Here is a 13,630-nt window from a genome sequence, read left to right as displayed (position 1 = left end):
GAAACAGTACAAAAGTTTTTGCATAAATGCTACTTCAAAAAAAAAAGCATGCAGCAAATTATTCAGACTGTGTTTGCTGGACCTTATTATACCTGGAAAGGCTATAAGAACTCTACTAGGATAGAGAAAATACAAAAATAATAATCTGTCATGAGGAAGGATTTTTGATACTTATTGATCAATACAACTTTTTAATAAAATTATCTTCCTAGCTCTAATCTAAGGTTTGTATAGCCAAGTTAATTATGTATTACATTACTTTATATTTTCACTGGATTGGCAATCTTATACTGAAGTAATGTATTGTATTTAAATATCATTTAACTTAACATTTAGTAACAATAATCCTGCAGTTCAATGGATCAAACGAGGAAGCCCAAAATGGACTCAAATATATAGAGAAATTTAGTTTAAAATTAAGATGACATCTCAAGTCAGTATGGAAAGAATTGATTATGCAAAGAATGCTGTAGAAACAGTTGGAGAGCTCTCTATGTATCCATCTATCTATCTATCCATCTATCTTATCAGCCATTTTGTATATATAGATCAGTATTTGAAACCTCATAAAAAAATAAATTCCAAGTGGATCCAAGTTCTAAGTATAAAAACAAATAGAAAAAGTACAATGTAAATACTAAATAAAATATTAACCTTTTCCATTATTGATTAGAAACTATTTTTAGCCCTCATATAAAGTTCAGAAGTCCTAAAATTTGATAATTAGACTATATAGTTGGACAACTAATTTATATCCAGCATACCATAGGCCAAGTTAAAAGGCAAATATGTATCAGACATAAGAAATAGATGTAAGTTTAAATGTATTTAAAGCTCATACAAACCAAAATAAAAGACCAGCTACAGAAAGACAGAGGGCTTTCCTTCAGGTCTCTGGGTAAATATTTTCTTATCAAATAGGTCTTGCCTGACAACCCCACAGAAAAGAACATCCTGAAAATCTCTCTAACCAGCTTAGTCTGATTTTCACTGTATATTCACTGCAAGTTCTAGGAGGGCCAGTACTGGGGACTCTATATTTAGCTTTTATATTCTAGCCCATGAATCATTGCCTGGCTTATGGTCTTTAAATAAAAATTTTGTATGAAGAAAATGAATCCAGGATAAGATGTAAAGAGGCATGATAAATAACAGAAGGATTAGCTTGTAAAGAATGAACACACTATTTTCAGAGGTAAAGGCAAAATAATAAAGGTCTCTGTGTGTGCATGCATGTGTGTGTGTGTGTGTGTGTGAACAGGAAATAACCCAGGTTATAATCTTAGCACAAGGATTATCAAGCACTGCTGAGGGAACATTTTATATTATATAACATGAATTTGTAGAGAACTAGATGAGTTTAATTTTGTAAATTTCTACATAATTGCTCAGCTGCCTAAAATCAAGAATAGAGAAATATAATATCTGAAAATGCCTTAGCTTAGAGTTTGACAAGAAATGATTATGAGCACTGAATAAAAGAATAATTTTATGATCATAGATTACACATATTTGAGCTGGTTTACCATTGGCCACACCATAGGTAAATGAAGCTAAAAATAGGGTGACAACATCAAGAGATAATGAGGATTTGGAAAACACACAGGGACAATGAAGAGGAAATTTAGTCAAGTAGTGGAAAGGGAAATGTTAACACAGATTTGAAATCTCCTTTAAGAACTTATATACTTTCTCTTTCTCTTCCAACTTCTCTGACTGGCTTCTCTTCCAACACCTTCTTATAGCATTGATATTCCCCAATGTTTCTATGCATGTAACAGTTCCCAGATGACTTCAATTTCATGTCTATCATATATGTCCATCAAGACCTAAATTCTAATGATTTCCAAATGTGTACCTCAGTTCTATCCTTTGCTTTAACATCAAGATTTTTAGACTAACTTCCACCCAAATGTAATCGGTTATGGACCAGTTACAGGAACAGAATTCATTCTAGCTATTTCAGACACAAAAGGATTGAATGCAATGATCAGATGCTTTAAAAGTGTTTGGAACAACTGGAAGTGCAAGCTCAAGGCTAGGACCCTAGAATCAACAGCAGGAATTGTTAAGTTAATGAATACATACTGTAGCTATGATCCACATATCATATCACTCAGACCTGCACCCCAACCTGTTGACCCAGGGAAACTAGGGAATAGATTGCTGTAGAAAAACCCAATGCCCTCACAACTGTACCTGATAGAAGGAAGAGCCAATCAAACTCTTTTCTGCGTTCCAAGTGTTGTATAACTACATGTAATTGGAGGAAACTAATTTGTGTCAAAATGGTGGAAACAAAGGATTTTAGAAAAGTTGTTCAGCTCATGCACCTTCTGAATAGAGGTAGATGGGTACAAGGAGGTAAGCTGGAATGCTGAGTGGGAATCATTCATGATCACCCCTTGACCATATCAGCCTCATACTCCATGGTAATTCAACATCAAAATAGAAAACAGACATTTTTGCCTGTCCAACTGCTTTCTATCTTAAACCCTTCATCCTAGGTAAAAGCACTAGCTAGAAATATTTATTTATTCTTCTTTCCCCCTACTTCTTATGTTTTCTTTTTTTTTTAACATCTTTATTGGAGTATAATTGCTTTACAATTGTGTGTTAGTTTCTGCTTTATAACAAAGTGAATCAATTATACATATACATATATCCCCATATCTCCTCCCTCTTGCGTCTCCCTCCCACCCTCCCTATCCCACCCCTCTAGGTGGTCAAAGAACACCAAGCTGTTCTCCCTGTGCTATGCGGCTGCTTCCCACTAGTTATCTATTTTACATTTGGTAGTGTATATATGTCCATGCCACTCTCTCACTTTGTCACAGCTTACCCTTCCCCCTCCCCATATCCTCAAGTCCATTTGCTAGTAGGTCTGAATCTTTATTCCCGTCCTGCCCCTAGGTTCTTCATGACCATTTTTTTGGTTTGTTTTTTAGATTCCATATATATGTGTTAGCATATGGTATTTGTTTTTCTCTTTCTGACTTACTTCACTCTGTATGACAGACTCTAGGTCCATCCACCTCACTACAAATAACTCAATTTCATTTCTTTTTATGGCTGAGTAATATTCCATTGTTTATATGTGCCACATCTTCTTTATCCATTCATCTGTTGATGGACACTTAGGTTGCTTCCATGTCCTGGCTATTATAAATAGAGCTGCAATGAACATTGTGGTACATACCTCTTTTTGAATTATGGTTTTCTCAGGGTATATGCCCAGTAGTGTTTCCCTCTACTTCTAATTCCTATAGTAAATTTGTTTTATTGATTCTAATATTTAAATATCCTTTGAGTCTCTTTTTATGTCTATATATGACATTCCATTGACATATTTTTTACATGATTTGGGGCAGAGTTTAAGCTTTTTGTGTTTCTCATTTTGTTTATAATTGAAAGATTATTACTATTTATGTTAAATTGAAATGAAACAAATTGTTTTCAATTTTTTTGCATTTAATGAACAATTTTAATGTAGATACATTTATTACATATTATTATTTTTCAGAGATTTATTTTCTCCACAGGATTATTTTTTCTCAGGAAAAAGTACAGTTTAATAACCTTGTAATATAGATTGTGTTAATGATTGTGATTAGTGCTATAAATATTTTTAACCAGTGTTAAAGGCAAAAAGTAATCTAAAATGCTAAAATTGTAAAGACTTTTAAGTAATTTTAGGTGTGGGTTGTGGATTTTTCAGTTCCAACCTTATTCCACTTTACACGTTTAATTTGTGCTTTAAAAATATTTGGTGATAGGGAATTCCCTGTTGGTCAAGTAGTTATGTGCAGCAAAAAAAAAAAAAAAAAAAAAAAAAAAAAAATCTGGTGGTAAAATCTGCATATTCCACATTGTGGTAAAATGAATAAAGTCCCCCAAAGATGCCTCATCCTAATCAGTGGAACTTGTGAATATGTGATTTTACATGGCAAGAAGATCTTTCTAGATGTAATTAAGTTAAGGACCTTGAAGTGGGGAAGTTATTCTGTATTATCTGAATGGGTCTAATATAACCAGAGGGTTCTTATAAAATGGAGGCAGTCAAGTTCAGAGATTAAAAAGAGTTGTGATGGTAGAAGCATAGGTTGCAATGATGCACTTTGAAGATGGAGAAAGGGGCCACAAGCCAAGAAATGCAGGTGGCCTCTGGTAGCTGGAAAATCTAAGGAAAGGGATCTCCCTTGAATTTTCCAGAAGAAACAAAGCCTTGCCAGCAGGGCTTTTTCTGACTCCCAAAACTATAAGAGAAGAAATTTGTGTTGTATTAAGCCACTAAATTTGTGGTGATTTATTAGAACAACAATAGCAAACTAATACACATGATTACAAATTATAGAGATTAACTTCAGTCTGGCATGCTGTATTATGACAGATGTCTATGAGAGTAAACTTTTGACTTGGATTGGAATGTAATCTTAGACACACCAGCAAGCTTGAGAATTCAAGGAAGCCAAGACGTTGTCACCTCTGCTGAGAAATTAATAGATATGAACCAACTTCAATTTTTTCTTGAGCACAAGGTTTCATTTCCATAATGACAAAATTTTACTTTTCACTTTTTAACGATGTCAGAATAGTTACTATTTTACTCTTCATGTATTTAATGATGTTGGAGTATTATCCAAAACCATCAAGTCATCAGAGAAATACAGTCATATCTGTTAATAACACATTTCTTCTGATAATCAAATTAGTTTGTAGCATGAAAAAGGTGCTCAATGAAAAACATGTTTAATACATTGACATTTCAAAATATTTTCCTAGTACTTCAATAGTCTATAAAGTAGGTTATCTCAAAAAAGAAAGCCCAGGGGCTTCCCTGGTGGCGCAGTGGTTGAGAGTCTGCTTGCCGATGCAGGGGACAGGGGTTCGTGCCCCGGTCTGGGAAGATCCCACATGCCGCGGAGCGGTTGGGACCGTGAGCCATGGCCTCTGAGCCTGCGCGTCCGGAACCTATGCTGCGCAACGGGAGAGGCACTGCAGCCCGCGTACAGCAAAAAAAAAAAAAGCCCAGTTGAGAAAAGATAGGAGTGTTCTCCCAGCCACATGCTTAGTTGAATAGATGTCAAACCAGATAAATAGAAAGATATAAAAATATAAATAAAATACAAAAATATAAATATCTTTAGGGATAGAGTGGTAATGCCCTGTTGGTAAGGCATTTGCAGAGAACAAAAAAAAAAAAAGGGTATACATAAAATTATCTTTAAAGAGACGTGTTTTTTCCTCTGATTGTTTTTTTTTTCTGGAATAGTCATTGCTTGAAAATAATGAAGCTCATTTAAACTTCTCTGAATTAAGTGTCCAAATTAAATGTCCTAAATTGAGTAGATACTACTTTTGTGATTAAAAAATAAAATCACAAAAATCAGGGGACTTCAAACATTTGTGATAAGCTAAGTAGGAAAAAAGAAAAATCACCCTAAGAGAACTGGCATGCACCTAGTAATCAATCATTACAGGTGGAATGACTTACAGTCATGACATTCTTATCTCTTGCTCTGTTCTCCAAGTGGCAAATAAAATGCTATAAATTTTCCTTTCCACTCCTCATCGCAATCTTGGTGCTTTTGTTCTGAAAACACAGGCTCCTGAGCAGTATTCCACCTGCCCCTCACCTGTGACCTTCCCACACCTACTGTGTATGTCTTCCCGTGCACTTGAGAGGCTGTATGCCTGTATATTCTAGGAGCTAGCCTCCGTCTCTTGCTGTCAAGCTCTGCGCATTTCTGAGATGTGCTATTTATTCTCAGAGCTATTGATGTTGATGACAATGTTGATGGACATGTATGGAGATTGCTTACCTAGGCACCTGTGTTCTTGACTTTGCTGACTAAACATCACCTGTCAGTATGAATTCCATCTTAAGAAATGGATCTAGTGTGAACTCCCATCCCTCCCTTTACTTTTTGGTTTTGTTTTGTTTGAAAATTAATTTTTAAGAGCACCTTTAGGTTTCCAACAAAATTGAGAAGAAAGTACAGAGATTTCCCATATACCCCCTACCTTTATACATCTACAAACTTCCCCATTATCAACATCACTCATCAGAGTGGTACATTTGTTAAAATTGATGCACCTGCTTGACACATCATGATCACCCAGAGTCCATGTTTACATTATGGTGGTTCACTCATGGTGTCGTACATTCTCCAAGTTTGAACAAATGTACGATGACTTATATCCATTATTATTATATAGAGTATTCACTACCCTAAAAATCCTCTGTGCTCTGCCTATTTATCTCTTCCTTCTCCCTAGCCCCAGCCCCTGGCAACCACAGATCTGTTTTACTGCATCCATAGTCTTGCCTTTTCCAGAATGTCACATAGGTGGAATTATACAGTATGTAGCATTTCAGATTGGCTTCTTTCACTTAGTAGTATAAATTTAAGCTTCCTGCATGTCTTTTTATAGCTTGATAGCTCATTTCTTTTTATTGCTGAACAAAATTCCATTGTCTAGCTGTACCACAGTTTATTTATCCATTCACCTACTGAAGGACATCTTGGGTGCTTCCAAGTTTCAGCAATTATGAATAAACTTGGCATAAATTCCCCTTTTTCCATAAGCGACAATTCTTTCACCTTTTGGGACCTGACCATTTCAATATAGATTATATATGTTTCATTGTTGTCCTCATGCCATTTAGAATTTTCTTTTAAATTCCCCAAATATTTAACAAATATTTATTGAGAATTAGTAAGAATAGTGTAGATATATTTCTTCTGAAATAAATAATTTTAAATGCATTATTGAAAGGTCATTAAAAATAGTGGGAATTCCTACTAAACTGCTAATAATCCCTTTGTATACTCAATGCTTTACTTATATTTTCACAGAATTATGCATTTTATATTTTATTTGAGTCACCAATTTCCCAATTCTAGTATGACTGGTTATTATTGTTTCGTTCTAGAGTATTTTTTATTTCAGTTACTGTATTGTTCATCTCTTTGTTTGTTCTTTAGTTCTTCTAGGTCTTGGTTAAACATTTCTTGTATCTTCTCGATCTGTGCGTCCATTCTTTTCCCAAGATCTTGGATTGCCTTTATTATGATTATTCTGAATTCTTTTTCATGTAGCTTGCCTATCTCCACTTCACTTAGTTGTTCTTCTGGGGTTTTATCTTGTTCCTTCATCTGGAACATATTCCTCTGCCATCTCACTTTTGTCTGAATTTTGGTGATTGTGGTTTCCCTTCTGCAGGCTGCATGGCTGTAGTTCTTCTTGCTTCTGCTGTCTGCCCCCTGGTGGATGAGGCTGTCTAAGAGGCTTGTGCAGGCTTCCTGGTGGGAGACACTGGTAACTGCCCACTGGTGGGTGGAGCCGGGTCTTGTCCCTCTAGTGGGCAGGGCCATGTCAGGAAACGTGTTTATCAGGCAGTTGTGTGCTCAGGAATACTTTAAGTAGCCTGTCTGCTGATGGTGGGGCTGAGTTTCCACCCTCTTGGTTGTTTGGCCTGAGGGATTACAGCACTGGAGCCTACAGGCTGTTTGGTGGGGCCAGGTCTTGGTGAGAAAATGGCGTCTCCAAGAGGGCTTAACACCAATGAGTACTCAATAGAACTACTGCCACCATTGTCTTTGTCCCCAAAGTGAACCACAGCCACCACCCGCCTCTGCAAGAGACCCTCCAATACTAGCAGGTAAGTCTGGCCCAGTCTCTTATGAGGTCACCGCTTTTTTCTCCGGGTCCTAGTACACAAGAGATCCTACATACACCCTCTAAGAGTGGAGTTTTTGTTTCCCCCAGTCTTGTGGAATTCCTGCAATCAAACTCTGCTGGTCTTCAAAGCCAGATTCTCTGGGGGTTCCTCCTCCCATTGCCAGACACCCCCAGGCTGGGGAGCCTGACGTGGGACTCAGAACTTTCATTCCTGTGGGAGAACTTTTGTGGTATAATTATTTTCCAGTTTATGGACCACCTGCCCAGTGGGTATGGGATTTGATTTTATCGCGATTGTTCCCCTCCTACTGTCTCATTGTGGCTTCTTCTTTGTCTTTGGATGTAGGGTATCTTTTTTTTTTTGGTAGGTTCTAGTGTTTTTTGTTGATGGTTGTTCATCAGTTGTGATTTTGGTGTATCTATAAGAAGAGGTGGGCTCATGTCTACTCTGCCATCTTGTCAGGAGCCTCATGACTGGTAATTAAAACTCAGTTCTAAGTGATTAGATGCAGCTGAAAAAATAATTTAATTCATTCACAAATGTTAGACATTTTGTTACAATCTGTTATATTTTGGGGGTAGCTTTCCCTAAGTTAACTTTATGAAAAAAATTAGAAACCATTTTCAAACTTAAATTGTTTTCAATGTAATGCTCTATACCTAGACAGTAAACTAATTCTAACATAAAAAGAATGTGTTGGGCTTTCACTGAATGTGGCTTGATGAAAATTGAGTCCATAGTTACCAGAAAGCAGGAATTAGGGTTTGTAATGTCACCAGTATAGCAAGTATTAAATAAGACCATAAAATTGAACAAGTTGATCTCATAAAATATTGAAAAGAGAAGTAACATGGTGAAGCACAAATATAGTGATTATAATTATTTTGAATTAAAAATAAAAATAGAAGTGTTATTTTCTGGTAAAAGAAACCCCAGTATTTTTTAATGAACCAGTTGATGACAATGGAACTAACTGATGCCAGTCAATATGAAGCTAATTTTCCATTTTCATGAGGAACAGATGGTATGGATGGACATGAAAACTGGTTTCATTGAGGGGAAAATGGCTTAGTTTGGCAAGTTCATTTCAGAAAATATACTTCAGGAGCTAGACTTGTGTAGCCATTTTGAGAATGTTCTCCCGCTGATATGGTTGATTAAAGGGTAATCATGATTACGTGTGCAATCTGTAGAAGAACGTCTAGATGCCTCCCTTTGGTAAGATCCTCTCCCTGGCCATCTGGCTTTATGAAACAAGCTTCTGAGAATTTTCATTTTATTTATTTAATGAAAGCTTAATAAGCAAGGGAAAAAATCACATAATAAATTAAATTAAAGATACTTTGTATTGCTTGATGCCTGTACCATACTTCTATGAGGAATAATTACAGAAAATTAAAAGAAGAGGCCATAGTCAATGTTCTCTTGAACAAAGATTTTTTGAGAAAAAATTAAGTATTTTTTTAAAGAGTAACCAAATAAAATTTTATCTAAGAGATTGTATTTTTGCCTTGGAAAGAAAATTATTTTATTTAATATAGAAATGAGACTGAAGGACCAGAAGTCTTAAGTTGAGTTTTTTTCTTTCCTTCCAGTTAAAGGTCTGATTTGAAAAAAATTAAAGGAAGTAAGGAAAATGAACAGCTTGCTGTATTTAATATGCCAAATAACAGTTTTTATGAAATTGTGCCTACAACCAGAAGTTCTGTGGCATAAAGTTAGCTCACTCTTTTGGCATGGCAACCTTCATTCTAATCAAGAGAACTTTAACATGAACATGATGGGGAAAAAGAACATACCCCAGAAGAATTCTAAAATGATATAAATGAAGACAACAAATTTGGAACCAAAAGATGATTGATAAAATTAAAGTAAAACATTCTTTAATAATTCACAAGGAAAATATTACAGGTCTTGCAACAAAATGTATTTTTGGATATAAATAGTGACAGATTATGAGTAATAAACAAAATTAACATGAAAGTTTAGCACAGGATGTAAATATCACATGGATAATACCAAAATTGTATAGTGTGGAAATAGTAACTTCACAGAGTATTAAAATAAATTTTATTCAAAAAACCATATCTAATATGAAGAAGGAAACCATATATTTGCATATACCAAAAAAGTATCCACCTATTTGGAAAAATAAATCATAAACGTAAGAATAGATATATGGATGATGGAAAGAATTTTGGGGAAAAATGAAACAAACATGGAGCATTAATACTCTACTGACTAGACAATAAGTGTGGAGGGAGGTATGGCTTAGTACTTTCTTGGTTTAAATTCATATGTAAGGGAAGTACTGAGAGAAACTGCTGTTCTGAACTAAAATCTAATGAAAAAGTAAGAAATAGTTATTGATTTAGACATACAGAAAGCCTGGGAAGAATGGGAAAGTGTACTCCTGGAATTGAATTTAATAAAAGAAAGAAACATTTTACATAGTCAATATAATTATGACATTAGTAGATAGCATTTAAAAATGCAGAAATTAAATTGTACCACCTTTTAATTAGAAAATAATAGATTTATTTAATTAAAAAGTTTGACAGTGATATTATTAGGTTAAACTTTGTGAATTTTTACTTTTGTACGTTAAAAGTAGTCAAATATCAACAATTTTAAATGGTTCAGCAAAATACTCATGGTATGCAAATTAATGAGACTAATAGATCCAAATTTGAAATGTTTCAAATATAAATAAGTACTCATAAGAGGTTTTCAAAAAAGAGTCCAACTTGGCTGTCCCTCGTCTCCTGTGCTTTGTGTGATGCCTCAAGAACCAGGAACATAGCTGCTTCTGTTCTGTAGATCTCTCTTGTACTACTGCTTCATTGTGGGATGCATCCTGTGCTCTGAAGGGGAAAGAAAGCATGAAGGAGCATACATGTTTGTTGTAAGCTTTAGCCCAGAAGCAGCACATACCACCTCTCACATTTCATTGGAAAGAACTGGACCCTCAGTGTGTGCTCAAGAAGAGTAAATATAATATTGGCAATAACTAGCGTGCTCTCTCTCCCTCTCTCTCTTTCTTTTTTTCTCTCCCTCTTGCGCACACGCGCGCACACACACACACACACACACACACACACACACTATACATGGTAAAATTATTTTTGGAATGAGTATGAGAGCTCAGCTACTGAGACTCAGAACCAGAGAGCTGGGCTCAATTTCTGACTCTTCCTACTTGTGGCAGAGACAGTAGTACTCACTTAAGCAATTTTTCTCTATTTCACAGACTTCCGGAAGTTCCAAATGACCATGTCCTGCCTTATGGTAAAACCTAGCCTACATAAGCATGGCATATAGTCTTTTTCTGGTTTCCTCATCTGTAAACTATGGTAGTTTATTATTATCATCATCATCATCATCATCATTATCATCATCAAATCACAGGGTTGCTGTGAGGATAAAATTATTTCATGTATGTAAACACAAGGGGCACTGCCTGCTTTGAACTTAGTAGGCACTTAATAAATTATTAGTTGTTAACAGGGTTTTAGAAGTCAAAAAATGTTAACAGGGTATCCTTAAATCATATTTTTTATTATCATATATATGGTCATATATATATCATATAAGACCATATATATGGTTATTATATATGATATATATATAAAACTATGGTTATAACCAATGGTTATCACAATTTTTAAACCACTTTATTGAGGTACAATTGACAAATAAAAAGCTGCACATATGTAATGCATGCAACTTGATAAATTCAGAGATAAGTATACACCCCATATATTAGATTGATTCAAACTACTTGAAACGAATTATTAAGTATTACAGGTTATATGTCATTTTATAGCTGGGAGTCTTTCATTCAACTTTCCTCACAAAAGAATTTTAATGGCTCTAAAATGCTTTAGAAAAGGTCATAGGAAGGAAAACTTGTATAAGTTGTTATCACCCAAATAAGTATCAAATATAAATTTGATATTATATTTGATATAATAATAAATAAAATATAAAAAAGTTTTGTGTCCCATTTTAGAAAAATTATTTTCATCTTTTAAATGCAATATTGATAGTTGCTACATGTCAAGACTGTTACCGATTGTTAGTTTGCTTATTCACACATATTTCCAAGTTTTAGCCAAAGGCACTTACCTTGGTTTTGTATATTCAATCATTCTACGCATACTTATTGAGTATCTCATGCTTATGAGGGGCTCATAGGAGCTGTGAACACAATTAAGGAAAAAATACAGTTGGCCCTATTTTAATAAAGATTATATTCTAGTGGCTGGATATATATTAATTGAAGACCCACCAAATAAATATAAAAATAAAACTCAGGAAATTTCCAAAAGAAGAGGCATTTATTGAGGTAACAGTGTTTATTAGAGAAAGCTGTTTTAGTAAGGGAGGTCATGAAAACTATCTCTAAGTAAATGGTGATTGATCTGAGACTCTAGGCATTAATTAGATAAAAAGATAGGATAAAATGGAGCAGAGTTCTGGAAACTATTTCTGGAAGAGGAAGCATCTTGAGCAAATTACCTGAAGGAGTTTTCTGAGCTATAGAAAGTGAATGAAGGTCCTGTAGTTGTATTACAGAAAACCAGCAATGCTATGACACAGGGTGAGATTTGGCACAATTATATCAACATTTTTCCTAATTAAGGAAACAATTTCTGTACATTCTGAGTTTGAAACCCAGAAGTGAAAAGCGCCCAATAGATGAAATTGTGGGGGCAATTTATGCAGACTAACTCTTCTAGAAACGTTTATATATTTATTTTATTTCAACTGTAGCACCTTCATTTTAAATGCAGATAACTGATTACTTTTGAAAAATTCAGAGTACAGTCAAAATCAGCATTTCCTTCCTTAAAAGTTGCATCTCTTTTAACTGTCCCCTTTGCCCCATGGCTCTTTCACACTGAAATGTGTTGTCTCAACTTTACATCACTGCTAAGGTCCATGAACACCTTTCTCTTGCTCTCTATTGTTTTTTAATCAAATCCCATTTACAGCTCAACATACTCCAATCTGGATTTTGGTTCCAGCACTCTACTAAAACTCTTCTTGATAAGGTCTCCAATGACTCTTGCAGTTAAACCTGTGGAATATATTTCAGTCCTTTTTTTGCCTAACCCAAACAAACATTTGACACCATTAACCATTTTATCCTTTAAAGATTCTGTCTTGAGTAGCTTCTACAATTGGTGCTTTCCTTGTTTTCCTTTTATCTGTTTGTCTTTCTCCAGGTCAGTCTTCCCTGTGGCCTCTCCTCCTCTTTCTTACACTTTAATATTGAAAGTCCTTAGGTTTCTATCAAGGCTTCACTTTTCCCTCACTCTGTATTCTCTGTAAGTGTTCCCATCCACTTGCATGACTTCAATGTCATTTGCCCACTTTCACCAATTACAGTACAATGACAATAACCGAGTTCAAACCACCCTTATTATTTTCCTGGTGTAATGCTTAATTTTATGTGTCAACTTGACTATACCACAGGGTGCCCATTCATTTGGTCAAACATTATTCTGGGCGTGTCTGTGAGGGTGTTAGTGGATGAAATTAACATTTGAATCAGTAGACTCAGTAAAGCAAATTGCTCTCCCTAATGTATGTGGGTCTCATGCAATTAGTTGTAGACCTGAATAGAGCAAATGGCTAAGAGGGAACTCCTACTTTATTGCTTGAGCTGGGATGATGGTCTTTTCTGGCCTTTGGACTCAGTATGAAACATCTGTTCTTAGATATCCAGACTGAAGGCTTTTGGACTAGAATTTACACCATTGGCTCTCCTGGTTCTCAGGCCTTCAGACTTGGATTAGAACTACACACTGACCATCCTAGGCTTCCAGCTTGCCAACTGCAGGTCTTGGGTTATCTCATCCTCCATGACTGTGTGAGCCATTTCCTATTAAAATAAACCTCTCTCCCTCTCTGTCTCTGTCTCTGTCTGTCTGTCTC

This window comes from Aethalodelphis obliquidens, unplaced genomic scaffold (assembly GCF_003676395.1).
Source record: "Aethalodelphis obliquidens isolate GAN/ISIS:26980383/991018 unplaced genomic scaffold, ASM367639v1 scaffold29, whole genome shotgun sequence".
NCBI classification, from domain to species: Eukaryota; Metazoa; Chordata; class Mammalia; order Artiodactyla; family Delphinidae; genus Aethalodelphis; species Aethalodelphis obliquidens.
This window is presented reverse-complemented; position numbering follows the sequence as displayed.